Below are 18,878 nucleotides of genomic sequence, written 5' to 3'. Positions count from 1 at the left end.
TTTCTAATTCTAATCATCTAATTCTAATTCATTTAATCATCTAATCATCGTCATCTAATTATAATTATCTAATTAGATTATTATAATTAGATGATGATGATTAGAATTAGATGATTAGATGATGATGATTAGAATTATTTTATGATGATTAGAATTAGATGATTAGATGATGAAGATTAGAATTAGATGATTAGAATTAGATGATTAGAATTTGATTAGAATTAGATTATTAGTAGAATTAGATGATTAGATGATGAAATTCGATGATTAGATGATGATGATTAGAATTATATGATTAGATGATTAGAATTAGATGATGATGATTAGAATTAGAGAATTAGATGATGATTAGAATTAGATGGTTAGATGATGATGATTAGAATTAGATGATTAGATGATTAGAATTAGATGATGATGATTAGAATTAGATGGTTAGATGATGATGATTAGAATTAGATGATTAGATGATTAGAATTAGATGATGATGATTAGAATTAGATGCAGATGATTAGATGGTGATGATTAGATGATCAGATGATGAAATTAGATGATTAGATGATGATTAGAATTAGAGAATTAGATGATGATTAGAATTAGATGATGATGATTAGAATTAGATTATTAGAATTAGATGATGATGATGATTAGATAATTAGATTATTATAATTAGATGATGATGATTAGAATTAGATGATGATGATTAGAATTAGAGAATTAGGTGATGATTAGAATTAGATGGTTAGATGATTAGAATTAGAGAATTAGATGATGATGATGATGATGATGATGATTAGAATTAGATGATTAGATGATGATTAGAATTAGAGAATTAGATGATGATTAGAATTAGATGATGATGATTAGAATTAGATTATTAGAATTAGATGATGATGATTAGAATTAGATGATGAGATGATGAAATTAGATGATGAGATGATGATGATTAGAATTAGATGATGATGATGATGATTAGATTATTATAATTAGATGATGATGATTAGAATTAGATGATGATGATTAGAATTAGATGATTAGATGATTAGAATTAGATGATGATGATGATTAGAATTAGATGGTTAGATGATTAGAATTAGATGATGATGATTAGAATTAGAGAATTAGATGATGATTAGAATTAGATGATGATGATTAAAATTAGATGATTAGATGATTAGAATTAGATGATGATGATTAGAATTAGAGAATTAGGTGATGATTAGAATTAGATTATGATGATTAGAATTAGATTTAGAATTAGATTATTAGATAATGATTAGATGATTAGAGGATGATGATGATTAGAATTAGATGATGATGATTAGATGTGGTTTCATGGTATGGTCTCTGTATCCCCATGAACGTGGGCTTGGAATTTTTTGTTTCCTGCAAGTGAAATATATGTAAAATATTAATGAGTAAAATTTAAAAAAAAACACAACACAACACAACACTGCTGACTGCCAGCAGCTGAACAGTGACCCAATAGTTGCCTGTGTGCCTTTATAAAAGAGGTATCTACTTGGCTTCCCTCATACCTACTCTCATAGAGGAAAATCATTCTTCTATCCACAGCTGTAATATTAAACCAGCAGGAAGAGCTCTAGATACTTGTGGCCTATGTTTTCATATCGAACAATTTACACAGATAATCTGGTTTAAGAGTCCTGGATACAGGCTTTGCCCGTTAATCAGACCTGAAAGAACAGACTCAAATACTATATAATAATGCAGGAGATTACAGCAATCAGCCGCTTGACCAAAACAGCCAGAAGGCAAGGAAGGCATCAGCTTCTGTTCAGATTCAGTAAATCTAACAAAACCCACAGGTTTAAGTATGTATTTTTCATTATTATATTTACAGTCTGCTTTAGGAACAAGGAGGATCACAACAAGAACATACCCAAGTAAAACAAAACCTAAAACAGAGAAAAAATATAACAAAACAAATACACGTACACTGACCCCTGCCTCTCACACTCCCTCTGTCTCAAAGAAGAGAGCTACTACCCTATCCTGCAAGCCATGAATCACAGTAATCTAATCAATTAATATTCTCAAATGATCCTGGAAATAAGAAGGCTTTGAACTATCTTGAATACAGTATTATCAAGCAGAACTCTTAAACAGTCCTGAAAATTACTCCACTCTTGTACTCCTGCAACTGAAAAAGTGCTGGTCTGAGTCTCTTTGAAGTGAATCTTCCTTAAGGATGAGATAGTCAAGTAGAGAACACCCTCTGATCTTGGTGGTTTATTACACCATAAGATACCCAAAAGCCCTTCCCCCTTATTAAAATAAAGGACAAATACATACATAGACAATGTTTATAGGCCTTACAAAAAGGCAGACCTCTTGATTTTCAGATCAAAGCCTAAAGGGATCAGAGTATTCAAAGAAGAAATTCAACATTCTCATCTGAGCAGCTCCATTTCAGTGCCCTCCTGACTGATGCTCTGGTCCCACACAAAGTACAAAATATCAAATATCCTCAGGGATGCCAGATGGCAACTGAAGATGCCTCCAGTTACAGACACCAGGGATGTGCACAACCAATTAATTTTTGCACTTTTTTTCAGAGTTTTCAGTTTTTGGGGTGGTTTTATCAATTCTTTTCACACATTTGTTTTTAATGCACACATCGTATGCACATTAGAACTTTTTAATGTGTGCAAATTGATGGTGTGTTTGTTAATGCATAGGTTTATACTCTAAGGTCTCCGCCACGGGAGACTCTTGGAAAAGTCTCCTGCACCGGGAGACTCTTGAGTCCCTCGGCCCTGTAGCTGAGCTGTGTGCTGTAATCCACTGCTAAAGAGCACACGGCAATCCACAAGGCCAGATCATTATACTTTATTGTAATCCCTTTGTGTCAACTGCTCCTTCAAAGGTAGTTCCCACCACAGCATTTCTCAATAAGCATAGCAGTTCAACAGCATAGTATTCAAAACAAAACAAAAAGAAAAACCCAAAAGGTTCCAAAATCTCAGCAGTTCATATAAAGCAGTTATGCAAAGCAATTCTTCAAACAAAGTAGCTCAAAAAGGGCTCAAACTCCTAGCAGTTCATGTATAGCAGGTATGCAAAGTAATTCTCCAAACACAGTAGCTCCAGAAAGGGTTCAAACCCTCCCCAGCAGTTCATGTCAGCAGTTAGGCAAAACAATTCCCCAAACACAGTAGTTCAGAAAGGGTTCAAACTCCCAGCAGTTCATGTATAGCAGTTATGCAAAGTAATTCCCCAAACACGGTAGACCAAAAAAGGGTTCAAACTATCCAGCAGTTCATGTAAGCACTTATGCAAAACAATTCCCCAAACACAGCAGTTCTGAAAGGGTTCAAACTCCCAGCAGTTCATGTATAGCAGTTATATCCAAAACCACCACTCCTCCTCTCTCCCTTTCAAAAGAAATCTAGGGAGAGTGGCAAGGGTCCCTTCCCAACCAGGCCAGCATTATACCCTGACCACCACCTGCATGACTCTTCTGTGGTAAACCTGCTCTCTCAGCTCCCCTCGTGGGGATAGCCACCTTTTCCCTTCTTCTACCAGGCTCTTCTCCCGAGCAGCCCTCTCCTGTTTCACCTCCTTTCCTTCCAGTTTAGTCAGAGCAGCAATCTCCATCGGCTCCTCTTGCTCTAGTTCCTCCCCCTTTTCTTGTCCTTGCCAGTCCATAGGTTCCTCCCCACACCCATTGCTCAGCTGCTCTCCATTTGCTTGATTGGGCAGGTTCAGAACTCCTTCCCTCATCTTGGCTCTCTGGGACAGGTTTTTCCAACTCCCTTCTCTTGTCCTTCTCCTGACCGCCTCTGGGGGCTGTTGGGGATTGAAGTCCCTGTTTCTACCCTGGGACCTACTCAGGGGCTGCTGGGAATTCTAGTCTTTTCCTTTTCTCCAATCCCCCAGGGCAGGGGTAGGCAACTCTGGTCCTCGAGAGCCGCAGGCAGGTCAGGTTTTCAGGATATCCACAACGAATATGCCGGACATAGATTTGCAAGCACTGCCTCCATGGTATGCAAATCTATCTCATGCATATTCATTGTGGATATCCTGAAAACCTGACCTGCCTGCGGCTCTCGAGGACCAGAGTTGCCTACCCCTGCCCCAGGGGAAAAGATTCCTTCCTTTCTCTACCCAGTCTCCCTCCCTCTCGAGACTCCTTGTTCCTCCATGTGCCTTCATTCTCCCTCTCACCCTCATATTCCTCACAATACACATACAAAGGTTTGCAAGTACTAACATTTTTAAGGTGCATCACATGAACCAAACAAACACCCATGAATACATATCCTTAACAAGCCCAGTATGTGACAGCAATGCTTTTAAAATGTGGGTCTGCACTGGACATGCAGTCTTAATCAGCTGCTGATTCCTTTTTTGGAGACAGACTGTATTTGAATTCAAGCAAACTTGGGACAAGTACATAGAATCTCTAAGGGAGAGGAAGGGATAGTACCGTATATGGCACAGATAGGGTTGTTTTCCCAAAATAATCTCCATGCCAAACCAGGGAATTTAACATTAAAAAGTAAATATTTTATTATTTGAATTATATTTAAATGTTAATTAACAATCAGTTGAATTTTACCAACTTGCAAATTTAACATATGTATTTCAATTACAGGTTTGCAACACCATTCAGTTTAGTCTCTAGAAACATTGACAGCATTTTCAGATAAGTATATATATTGGTCACATAAATCATTTAAGCATATTGCAAAACTCTAGATTCTATAAAGTTTCTTTTCTCTTATCTCAACAGGTAAGTTTTCCCCTACTCTCTTTTTCTCTTTTAGTTTTCTCTTATTTATTGTTCAGGTTCCTTTACTATTTTCACTTATGTGCACATTTTTAATAGTTTTAGTCACTTAGCTGTTCTCTTTGTTTTCCCTCTGGCTCTCTTAAACGGTGGGCTCCTTTTCTTCCAGGTGATGATCTCCAGCATCAACTTTCTACCAGTCTTCAACCCTAACTCTAACCCTAACCCTAACTGTAATTGCATATTGCTCATGTTTGATCTATTCTTACTGTACACTGCCTTGAGCGAATTCCTTCAAAAAGGCGGTAAATAAATCCTAATAAATAAATAAATAAATAAATAACTTCCTTCATGAGTGCACACTTTTAAATGAGTTCTGCCTCAGCAAGTTACTTTTTGTGTCAGCTAACTATTATTTCAAATTAATCAATTAATTGTAGAACCCTTCAGGGCTGGTGCTAGGGTTTCTGGTGCCCTCCTGCAGCCTATTAGTCGGCGCCCCTACCCATCCAGGGGGTGGGATCACAATGGCTCCTATAGTAGTCACACCCACAGTAGCCATACCCCTTTTACCAGCCATGGCACATATAAACAGGCATCATTGAAAATATTACACCAGTATAAAAGAAAAATAACGTGTTTTTTTTTTCATTATAAATAATTTCTGTATGCTGTTACAGCTCCAGTATACCCAAAATGACACAAACCAAATTAGCATACAGACCAGGAATTAGGAGAACAGTCTTGCCAAACCTGAAACAATATGTTACCAAAATTTCAGAACCTAACAAACAGATCCCTATTCAGCCACTTGGCCTTGCAGTCACACATGCAGAACAGAGATAGCCCCTCTTCAAATTCTTAAAAAATTAACCTGAAATCCTAAGAAGTTAGACTCTACATGCAGCACAATACCAGAAAAACAGAAACAAACACATTTCTATACAATGCAAAATAAGACAGCAGATGTAAATTCTCAAAGTGGACCTATTCCAAACACTAAATTGAACATAAAATTATTTTTTCTACCTTTCTTGTATAGTGACTTTGTTTTTCTGATCATGCGGGTCCCAGTATCTGATTCTGCTGCTCGCTATCTGTTCTCTTAACTCCATTTCCAGGTCTTCCTTTCCATTTATTTCTTTCATTTCCTCCTTTCTTCTTCATTTCTTGCTCTACATCCACAGGTAAAAGCTGGGTCCTCCGCAGACTTAACTGCAGGAGGTATAGAGTGGGTCCAGCTTCTGCCTATTTTCTCCATCCATGTGTAGTTTTTCTCCTCTCTTCCTTTTCCCTCATCTCCAACAGTATACATCTCCTTCCTCTCTCTTCCCTCCCTTCCATCCATATGCATCTCCTTCCTCCATCCATGTCCAGCTTGCTTTATTTTGAGAGTACAGTGATGACGGCTATGTGGGTAAGGGGAAACTGAGACTGTCCTAATTGGTTTCAACGTTTTGACGTCACTTGATCTCCTGTCTATTAAACCTCCTTGGTATTACTACTACTACTATCATTTCTATAACGCTACTAGACGTATGCAGCGCTGTACACTTGAACATGAAGAGACAGTCCCAGAGACAGTCCCTGCTCAACAGAGCTTACAATCTAATTAGGACTGACAAACAGGACAAACAAGAGATAAGGAAATATTAAAGTGAGGATGATAAAATAAGGGTTCTGAACAAGTGAATAAGGGTTAGGAGTTAAAAGCAGCATCAAAAAGGTGGGCTTTTAGCTTAGATTTGAAGACGGCCAGAGATGGAACTTGACGTACCGGCTCAGGAAGTCTATTCCAGGCATATGGTGCAGCAAGATAAAAGGAATGGAGTCTGGAGTTAGTGGTAGAGGAGAAGGGTGCAGGTAAGAGAGATTTACCTAGTGAACGGAGTTCCCGGGGAGGAATGTAGGGAGAGATGAGAGTGGATAGGTACTGAGGAGCTGCACTTATAAGTCAATAAGAGGAGTTTGAACTGAATGCGGAAATAGATAGGAAGCCAGTGAAGTGACTTGAGGAGAGGGCTAATATGAGCATAACAACACTGGTGGAATATTAGTCGTGCAGCAGAATTTTGAACAGATTGAAGAGGAGAGAGATGGCTAAATGGGAGACCTGTGAGAAGCAAGTTGCAATAGTCTAAGCGAGAGGTGACAAGAGTGTGGATGAGGGTTCTGGTAGTGTGCTCAGAAAGGAAAGGGCGAATTTTGGTGAGATTATAGAGAAAGAAATGACAGGTTTTAGCAGTCTGCTGAATATGTGCAGAGAAGGAGAGGGAGGAGTCGAAGATGACCCCAAGGTTACGAGCTGATGAGACAGGAAAGATGAGAGTGATATCCACAGAAATAGAGAATGGGGGAGGAGGAGAGGTTGGTTTAGGGGAAAAGATAAGAAGCTCAGTCTTGGTCATGTTTAGTTTCAGATGGTGCTGAGACATCCAGGCAGCAATGTCAGACAGGCAGGCTGATACTTTGGCCTGGATTTCGGCTGAGATTACTAGTGTGGAGAGGTAGATCTGGGAGTCACCAGCATAAAGATGATACTGAAAACAATGGGATGAGATCAGAGTACCAAGGGAAGAAGTATAGATGGAGAAGAGAAGAGTTCCTAGGACAGATCTCTGAGGTACACCAACTGACAGTGGGATAGAAGCAGAGGAGGATCCACTAGAGTATACACTAAAGGTACGCTGGGAGAGATAAGAAGAAAACCAGGAAAGAACAGAGCCCTGGAATCCAAGTAAGGACAGCGTATCAAGGAGTAGGCTGTGATCAACAGTGTCAAAAGCAGCAGATAGATCGAGAAGGATGAGGATAGAATAGAGACCTTTGGATCTGGCCAGGAACAGATCATTGGAGACTTTAGCAAGCACTGTTTCAGTTGAATGAAGGGGGCGAAAGCCAGATTGAAGTGGATCAAGAATAGCTTGAGATGAAAGAAAGTCAAGGCAATGGCGGTGAACAGCACGTTCAAGTATCTTGGATAGGAAAGGGAGGAGGGAGATGGGGCGATAGTTGGAAGAACAGGTAGGGTCTAATGAAGTTTTTTTACAGAGTGGTGTGACTATGGCATGTTTGAAGGCTTCAGGAACAGTCGCAGTGGAAAGTGAAAGATTGAGGATATGACAGATAAAAGGGATGACAGTAGAAGAGATAGTGTTAAGTAGATGGGTGGGAATAGGATCAGAGGAACAGGTTGTTAGTTTCGAGGAGGAAAGAAGATGTGTAGTTTCCTCTTCTGTGATTTCAGAAAAGGAAGAAAAGGAGGCAGCGGTTGGAGGGTTGAGAGAATGTACTAAGGGAAGGAGAGGTGGAGGTGACCTGGTTGAGAATTCCAAGTTTAATCTTGTGAACCTTATCATGAAAGTACTCTGCCAGAGTCTGGAGGGAAAGTGAAAGGGGAGTTGGAGGTGAAGGCACTTTGAGGAGAGAGTTCAGTGTGGCAAAGAGACGTCGAGGGTTTGAGCCAAGAGAATTTGTCAACTGGATGTAATATTCCTGTTTGGCAAGTAAAAGAGCAGACTGGAAGGAGGTCAGCATCAGGCTTGATATACACTCCATACGAACAGCACATGTCTTTCCATTTGTATGTAACTGTGAACCATACCAAAAACACAAGTTTAAACATACCATATGCAAAAAACAGGGAAATAAATGAACTGCAGATATACCACACACATACAGAAAACCCTTACACATTGTCTGGTGTGCTGCTGTGGCAGGTACTGTGTAATTCTGAAAGATTAAACATAAACTGCCATACCGAAAAATGAGAGTACAAAGAGAAATACTCATAAGTTACCCAAGAAGGATGGTCTACATCAGGGGTTCTCAACCCAGTTCTTGGGACACACTTAGCCAGTGAGCTTTTCAGGACACCCACAATGAATATGCATGCGATTCATTTGCACGCACTGCCTCCATTGTATGCAGATCTCTCTCATGCAGATTCATTGTGGATATCCTGAAAAACTGACTGGCTAGGTGTGTCCCAAGCACTGGGTTGAGAATCCCTGGTCTACATCCATCTGGCCCAATATACCTACCAGCACTGTCAGGAGCAAATTGTTGGAACTGAGAATTGATGTATTCCTCTTGTTTGGAGGGAGGGCTCTGAGCTCTGGACTAGGACGAGAATAATGCTGTGGTCAGGGTCAGTTGATAAACAGAACACATTGAGCTCATGAGCCAGGCAAAGCCATGGCAATTTTCAAAGAATGTATTATTGTTCATTCTCACCATGCATGAAACCATCAACAATGTTTGAAGAACCTAAACTTCACACAAAAATATGAAAAAATCAAAAACAAAACCCATGGTTGCTTTCCAGAGTTGACCATATGATTCTCCAGGAGTACCACTAGGGATGGAGGAAGGATACAAGTTTGATGGGTGGTGCTGTCCTTTTCTCTATTTGCTCACCAGCAATTTGACAAACAATATATGGTCTCTTCAGTTTTATAATATGTGATGCAACTGCCAGGCAGTGAAACTGACCTATTTAGAACAATCTATTTTGGCTTATTTGGAACAGCTGGAAAATTTCCTGTGCTCATTTATCACTATAAACAACTTTTATGAAAAGGGCAAGAACCAGTGGCAGTCTGTCTTCTGCCTCCAGATGTGCCAAGTCCTTTGTCCATGCTATGGTTGCTTCCATGTCTTAGTATATATAATGCCCCTAAACAAAGCTGGAAAAAGCGGGGGTCACGTGACGCGATGAGCAGGAGAGGACGCTGATTGCGCTGCTCCTGCCTTCTCCTCAAGAATCTTATAAAATAATCGACTCCAATCAAGCTACAAACTCCCAAAATTAGCAGCTAAACCTGAGAAAACATAGAGAGGTCGGAGAAAAGAGGTTTCTGGCGAATATGGCAGCCAAAATGACCAGAAAAGAGAAAGAAAAGAGCCGTCCCCTGGATGACAAGATGGCGGCTCCGGCGAGCCCAGGAACATCGGCAGTGGGGTCCGCATGGGCCGCGGAAATCGTAGGAGAGGTCACCCAGGCGCTGGAAGCTATCTTGGAAAAAAAACTGAGCACGCTGGACAGAAAGTTGGAGTCCTTACATGATAATGTGCATCAGATTCAAGTAGATATGGCGCAGTATCAGCAAAGGGTGAGCGATACAGAAGACCGAACGAACAACATAGAAACAGAAGTAAACCGACTGAAAAAAATAATCAATACTTACTCCGATAAGATTGAAGACCTCGAAAACAGATCGAGACGAAATAACATCTGAATTATAGGGCTCGCCGAAGATCAAGGTGAGCGGGACCTGGCGGGATATTTAGAAACTTGGCTGGCCAAAGAACTTCAGCTACCAGACACGTGGGGACCGCTACGAATCGAGCGGGCACATCGACTGGGCCTTAGACAAGCGGCAGAAGGTAGGCCAAGAGTGGTTATTTGCAAAGTTTTAAATTTTGCCCACAAAAATGCTATTTTACAAGCGATGAGAAGTGGCAAAGAACTCCACAGCGGCAATCGAAGAGTCCTCTGCTTTCAGGACTATTCGGCTGCGGTAGCAGCACAAAGGAAGAAATTCTCCACGATATGCTCTGACCTGGTGAAGCATAAGATCAAATTTTCCCTGTTATATCCAGCCAAGCTGAGAGTGAATCATCAATCGGGCACCAGGATTTTTGCTACAGCGGAAGAAGCTAACGAATTCATACAGCAGTTGGAGGGAGAGAAATGAAGCGCTAACGTAACCACGTGCGTGCAGAGTACATTTCTTGGAACCAGATAAATAGAGTGGGAACGGAGAAAGTTTGGATATGCGACAAACGATATCAGACTGTTAATTGGCAGCTGATTTACACTACAGATCAAAACTGCTTGAAGAACAGTGGAGAAAGAAATCTAATATGGAGAAATGATATAAGACTGAGATTCAACACAATACAACGCTGACAGAACTTAAAGAATCAGCAGGAGACATGACTGTTAGAGCTCAGTTTGTTGGATTACAACTGCTGCCGATATTGGATTTAGAACTATGGATGGAAGCCTGAATGACCAACAGAGCGAAATGATATACTAGAAGAAGATCATTGGTCGTCATGACGGTAACAGCTGAGCCAGTAGGATGTACAGAGGCCATAGATCTCTGGAAGCAGAAACTTAATGTTACACATAAGTGCAGAATTGATTATGATAATGTTTATAATTCTGGTTTGCTTTATTGGGTTTAAGTGTTTGTAAGTTCAATATGCAGAAAAAGGGCTAACCCACAATTGTAGATTGGGGGGGAAAAACTTAGGAGGGAGGATATAGAACAACTTGGCTGGCGTGTGAAGAGAAGGAGTAATAATATAAACTACTCTAGGGACCAAGGAGAGGTGATAAGATTAGAGAGAGCAGGGCCATTAAGGATAGGGATTCTCAGGGAAGGACACGTATTGGAATATATGATTTATATTTGAATGAGGAGAGGCGTTGGAAGTGACCTCATTCCGTAAGGAATAAAGAGGATACAGAAAGGGGGGAGGAGGGTATTTAGGGAGGGGGAGGGTATATGGGTGGGGAAGGGAAAGAGAAAAAGAACTAATTTGATACTACAATTGTTATATGAGTGGAGAGAAAGAATTCATAACTGGATAGTAGGTAATGGGGAGAGGAGCTGGGGGCTGGGCTGGCTCCTCTCAGGCACCAAGAACAAACAAGTTTGGACATGGTTGGGCTACATTAGGCACATAAATTAAGGTTGTAACTTGGAATGTCAGAGGCATTCCCTTGCCCATTAAAAGATCAAAAATTTTGAGACACCTTCAATGAATTTGTGCTGATATAGTGTTTATGCAAGAAACCCATCTGACAGACACCGAACATGCTAAATTGAATAAATGGTGGGTGGGGGATTGCTTGGCCTCTGCAGCAGTAGAAGGGCGCAAAAGAGGGGTGGCAATTCTTATTAGAAAGGGAGTCACAAATCAAATACATAAGATCGTAAAGGACCCAGAGGGACGATATATTTTCTCCCTTATTACAATTAATAGACAGAAAATTCTGTTGGGCAGTATATATGCACCAAATGTCCTAGACCTTAAATTTTACAAAAAACTAGTAGCAAAAATTACGCAATTGGAACCTGTGCCCATAATGTTAGGGGGTGATTTCAATACGACTTGGGATCCCCAACTAGATCGTTCCCACCCCCCTGGAACTGCTCAACGGATAAATACTAGGGGACTGCCTGATTTTTGTACAACGCTAGATCTCATAGATGTTTGGAGGACGCTACATCCTGGGACCAGGGAATATACACATGTCGAGAGCACATGGAACCTCCTCTAGGATAGATTATCCGCTTGCCTCGCGCACACTCTTCACAACAATTAGGGATGCAGACATAGGACCGTGTGTCATTTCAGATCATGCGGCGGCATATCTGACTTGGAATGGAGGCCAGGAAGAAGAGAGGCTAAGGGGATGGACGTTCCCGACTTATCTAGTAAAAGATGTGAAGTTTAGAGAACACCTGCATGAGAAATGGGCGGAATATAAACATTTTAATGAGGGGTCAGTGACAGAAACTACTAACTATTGGGAAGCCGCAAAAGTAATTTTAAGAGGCGAGATCATAAGCTATACTACTCAATACAAACGCTCAAGAGATCGGGAAATATTAAGATTAGAGAAACAACTTCGGGGAGTAAATAGACAATATGGTTTGAATCCTTGCCCTCGACTCAAACAAGAGATACTAGAAATACAAACCACCCTCAATTCTTTACTTCACGATAGAGAATTGAAATCCCAGGTCTATTATCGCTATCAACTATATAAGCATGGGAGTAAAGGAGGTAAATTCTTGGCACGAGTTATTGCCCTTAAATATGCAGCCAGAACCATTACTACTCTTAAAAATGAGACAGGGAACCTGATACACACCAATAAAGAGATCAGAACAGCATTTCAAACATACTACCAACAATTATATAGGTCCACAGAGCAAGATGGACTCCCAGGGGAAATGTACATGCAAAATATTAAGACCCCGAAGTTAAATGAGCAGGACCGCAGTCGACTAAATGCTGAAATTAGCGAAGATGAGATTACATGGGCTATAGGACATAGTAAACTAGGCAAAGCACCAGGCCCTGATGGGTATAAAGCAGAATTTTATAAAGTAATGGGGGAATCGATAATACCCACATTAGCTAAGGTGTTTAATGAGTGGATAGAAAGCGGTAGAATGCCGGAACACTTGAACCTGGCTCGTATAATAGTGTTCCCTAAACCTAACCAAAACGTGCAATTGGTAACATCATATAGACCCATATCACTAATCAACCACGAGGCTAAAATATTCGCAAAAATTTTAGCAAATAGACTAGGCCGAGTCTTGCCCAAGATTATTCACGAAGCTCAGGTTGGGTTTATGAAGGATAGATCGGTAACAAAGAATAGTAGACGAATTCTGACATCACTGGAACATCTGGGGCATACTAAAGAACAAGCCTTAATAGTTAGTTTCGACGCTGAAAAGGCATTTGACAAAGTGGAATGGCCCTTCTTCTATTCGGTAATGGAAGAATATGGATTACAGGGAAAGTTTATGCAGGCGGTAAGAGCGCTGTATAAAGATCCCCGTGCACAGGTAATGGTCAATGGAAACCTCTCGGAGGAAATTCATATTGGTAGGGGAACGAGACAAGGGTGCCCGCTGTCGCCATTACTCTTCATGCTATATTTAGACCCACTAATTAGGGACATATACGAGTGTACAGCAGTGTCTGGAGTGGATATACAACAACAGCAGTTTAGTGGCAGCATTTGCTGATGATCTCTTAGTGATTTTAACGAGCCCGAGAGATGCTTTGCATAATCTACTGGAAATCTTTCGGGAATTTGGTGAATATTCGGGGTTCACATTAAATTTGGATAAATCAGAGGCCCTAGCTATAAATTGCGAAGACCACAGCCTTTGGCCAACAGATTTCCCCTTAAAGTGGGCAAACAATTATTTTAAATATCTAGGTATCTTGCTTCCGGTAAACACAAAGGATTTATATAGTTGTTTAAATATTAAAAAGTTACGAGAACAGACAATGCAACAACTAGACTCATGGAGTAACCTAACGGTGTCATTGGCGGGGAGGATATGTCTCGCGAGGATGGTGATACTGCCGAGATGCTTGTATGCCCTTCAGACATTGCCACTGCAACTTAAACAAATAGACATAAAATATTTCTATAAACTAGTGATGCGTTTCTGCTGGGCTGGGAAGCGAGCTAAGCTTCAACAGAAATTCCTGTTGGGTGGATGGAAACAGGGGGGAATGGGGATTCCAAATATCAAGTATTATAATATGGCTTGTTTGCTGCGGCAGGTAAGAGATTGGTTATTTTCCACTCAAACCCATACTCCACTTGAATATGAAGAAGCTTATTTTGCTCCGTATAATCTTATAACACTACTACATACTCAGAACAATATGCTTCCCAACAGAATTAGACATAGTGTGCTATTGCTGCCCATCAGAGACGCCTGGAGATTTTTAGGAAAATTACTGGGGGGAGACCCATCTGTCACGGAACTATTGACAATTAGGGGTAACCCGATGTTCTTACCGGGACTAGAGAATCGAACATTTATTACTTGGGAACGAAATGGAATAGCTAATTTGCAGGATGTATTATGGGATGATGGGCATATAAAAAAGGTGTCACAGCTACAGACCATAAGGATGGCAAGTTGGAAGGACCACTTTGCGCACTATCAATTACATCATTATGTACGTACTCTTAACAGAGAAGAGCTCAATAAGAAATTAGGGGAACGAATTAGTAAGTTCTATGAGGCAATTTCTGAGAATGCTCCATCCATTTCCAACATACATTTAAAACTGTGGGAGTTGGTGCCTGGGAGGGAGATAGATCAGCTTCGGAAACGGTGGGAAGCAGATCTGGGAAGAGAACTGACAACATGGAATATTACTACACAAATAAAAGATATTCCCAGGATAATAGAAGGGGCAGGCCTTAGAGAATGCACATTTCGAATGCTACATAGAGCTTATTTCACTCAGGTGCAATTGTATAGATCGGGAGGAATCCAGACGGCTACCTGTTTGAAATGTAATAGGACAGATAATACATTATACCATGCGATCTGGGTCTGCCCATTAATACAACGGTATTGGAGACAAATAGCTGCATTCTTGTCTACTACTGTGAACAGTAAAATTAAAATGAATCCACTGATGTTAATACTAGATATACGAGATACATATCCTAGATTAAAAGCAGACAGAATAATGTTTTGCCGCAAAGTGTGCCTGGTGGCTAGAAAATGTATAATGCAGCACTGGACTTCAACACATCCACCAACCTTCTGGCATTGGCGCAACCAGATACATCAGCTGCTGACCTGGGAAGCAAGAGAAGCGAAAGGAACACACAAACGAAAAATACGTTTTCTTAACATTTGGGGGTGTTACTTGGATGGGATGACTCAAAGAGGGAGAAGCCAAATTCTTAACACTATGTAACAATAATTGTATTAATTGTAGTGGATCAATATACATATAATAGGCTAAGTAGGGAGGGAGGAAAATATATCAGTATATAATGATAGATTGGATAAATAGTATTGATGTGAACATTGGATATTAAAGCGATAGAGAGGATAGGGAATGGAATGGAATTAGAATAATTAGGAATAGCATTAAAAACATGAGACATTAATAGATGATCTCACTTTATTACACAATTCTTTAATTCATGATCAACAACTTAAACATCAGCATGCTAAATCCCAAAGAGGGGGATGGGTGGGGAGGGAGGGAAGGGGGGAGGAATATGTAAAATGATGTTGACAGAAGTTGATGTTATACTTGGTTGACAGAGTTGTATAGGTACCAAGATATGATGTCAAGTATAATGACATTGCAAATAATCTAATAAAAATGTTGAAACATAAAGCTGGAAAAAGCAGGAGGTAAGAAGCACTGTCTGTCACTATTTTTTCCATATGGGTAAGTAGGTGTGCATATTGACCATTAGAGACCTCTATACCTTTTTTATTCAGTTCATGTTATGGAATTCGTATTACATTGGTAAGAGTTCATTTAAAAAGACAAAATATATACGTTAACCCAGATGTCACCATGGCAAGTTAGGATTTCTTTGAACTAAAGCCAGAACTCTGAATCTAGTAGTCCCAGCTATATTAGGGTAGTTGCTGGACATTCAGCCCATTGTTTTTCCCTACAGTCAAAGTTAAACAACATTAAATTTTTACATAGGCTTCTAACAGCACAATTCCTCAGGAAGGTCATCTAAAACTCAAGACTTTCAGGAAGAACCTGCCTGTCCACTATGGTGAAAGGTAACTGCTGGTCCTCCTTAGGCAGTCCTAAACACATAGGCCAAACATCCCTGATCCTTTGAGCATTTTCCAGTAGCAGCCACTATTTAATAACTCCATCGGCATGTCAGATGCTAATAACTACACGTGCTTAAAGAACCACTGACTTCAAAACTGCTTCACAAGTATCATGGGCAAATAAAAAGCTATACCACACACACTTTCCACCCCAATTTTCTTTATTTTTGTGCTTAGATTTTCTGGGTTTTAAGAGTCAGTTAATTAACTTGCTTTGTGCTTATACCTCACAGGACCCTCGTCGTACTGTGCAACACTAATGAAGTCCCTGGTTAGAGGCCATTTTAGGGGCACAGTTTCCACCTCCCCCCCCCCCCAGCTCACCTGTCATCCACTATAAAGAGGATAAGACGAGTGAGAGCTAGAAGAGGGTGACAGACAGCTATAGAAGGCTGGGAGTGGTGAAAAAGAAGCAGTTATAGATAGGCCTGGCTCATCCACTGGACCCCTAGTTCTATAAACTTACACACACAACTTTATGCAAGTTATAGAATAGTGTCGATTATTAGATTACATACATAACTTTCTGCTAATTGGTGTTAACTGCTAATTAGGTGAATAATGTGATAATTGGCATTATCTGCCCTTACATAAATATGGTAATCTACTCAGAAGCTGAATGTTAAATGCAACTAAAATGCTCAAAATACATTCAGGTAAGAGATACATGTACAAGAGACAGGAAAAAAAACGGAGAAAAGAGCTCAGTTTACCTTGAAATCTAAGCCCACACCACTAACAAGTAGCAGCAAGAGAAAATGCTACCCAAGGGAAACATCAGCGATAAGAAAACCTCCATATCAGACATTATCATTTTTTCTTAATATTATCATTTCTTCTTAAATATTAGTATCCATATAACAATAGAAAAAAAAGAGATCCAATACTTAGCTTGTTCAAGAAGTGGTGCTTTCATTTTATATGACATAAAAATTCCATCACCCTATGCGGTATCTTAAATGAAAAGAAGACGCCGGCATAACGAAGGGGAAGTCAGATCCTTCAATGTGCTCTGCAATTTCACGGGGCACCTTAGTTCTCAATAGTGGCCTTGTTTCGCTAATGCTGCTTCAGGAGAATCTATTGCAACCTATCTGCCCTTAGCCAGGATTCTGCAAATTGCAAAACCCATAGCGTGCAACTGCAGGAGGGGGGGGGGGGGGGGGGGGGGGGGGGGTCAAGGACATGCCTTGCACTTACGCGCACTAGTTATAGAATCCTATCAGTTATGTGGCTAACTGCCTACAGTTAGGATCCAGCATTTACAACAGCCATTGAGCTAGTTAGTAAGTGCTCACGCCCGAAGCTAGATGCATAACTGTGGACTTAATGCTCCTATTTGTATAACTCACAAATGGCAAACAATATTGAATTGAATTATGTGGGAGACTCCAAAACAAAATAAATCTCTTAACTCCCACTACACAAATTATATCCACAGTCTTGTATAAATATGCAAACTGTATTCAACAAATAATAAAGTTCAATTAAGTTGAAAAGATGATTTTCTAATTCTTGGTGACTTCAGCGGTGCCATTTGCCTGTGAAATCACATTAGCAAGATAATCGGCACACACCTCCTCATCGGTTCACCCAGTTAAATGAACTTATATGCAATCCTTATTCAATTTTGAAGTAATAAAACTATTTAGTACTCATCTTAAATATTGCCAAACTGGGGGCACTATGTCCGACATGCATGTTTGCCTCCACGGGCTGTCTCAAGGACTGTCCCCTGAAAAAAAAAACCATCACTGCATGAGAATAATCTTTCACTATTCCCAAGCAGATAGAACATACAGTTCTACAGCTTTTATCCATAGCCGTCTCTAGCGCTAGCTTAGCTTATATTTATGGGAAACCCCTGCTGAGATGGCGACGGCGTTTTACTAGCAAATTTAAATACTACTTCCTAGAAGTGAGGTCATTTCCCCCTCCACTCTGAGTGGTCAATCAGAGCGCAATTCCTTATAATTAATCTATAATAATGACATCCATTCTAACTCCAATTTTACATCTTCTCTCCCTCACTCATTTCTCCTTTATCTCCTCAGTTTCCCCTTTCACTTTCTCCCACCAGTCTCCCTTATTCTCCTCACCCCAAAGTCACTTTCAGCTGTTCTCTAGAATTTAACATCTATCTACTGAACCTCCTTCCCTCCCTACTTTCATTTGTTCCACTACTCTCCACCGTAAAGCACTTACAATATGGTGACAAGACATCCAATGATGTACCAAAGGTGCTTGTGTGTTCTGAGTTACTATGCGAGACTTATGTTCTGTAAGACATACTTTAATCGGATGGGTACTTCTCCCCACATAGATCATATTGCAGGAACATACCATAATATAGATAACATTTTTAGTATCACAATTAGTGAAACCTCTTAATGTTAAGACCTTCCCTGTACATGGACTCTGTTCTTCTAAATCCACTCCTGCCACTGTCTCTTCTTTCTTCCACACTGATATAAACCATGTAAGAGGGGAGTAGAAGTGCCTGTGACAGGAAGGGCAATCAAATTAGAAATGATGGATGAGTTGGGGTAGGGCAAGAGAGGCCTAGAGAGACATGAACTTGCAGAAGGATAATTTTCAAAATTAAATGGGGGAAATGAGGGCTCAGGGTTGTGTGGAAAGTGAAAACAGAAACTGGGATTAGGTTAGATGGGAGCATGGTAATGGAAACGTAGAGATTGGGGAAAATAAGAGGATTTAGAGATTATAGGGAG

Source organism: Microcaecilia unicolor, chromosome 5, assembly GCF_901765095.1.
Source record: "Microcaecilia unicolor chromosome 5, aMicUni1.1, whole genome shotgun sequence".
NCBI lineage: Eukaryota > Metazoa > Chordata > Amphibia > Gymnophiona > Siphonopidae > Microcaecilia > Microcaecilia unicolor.
Note: the sequence above shows the minus strand (reverse complement) of the source record.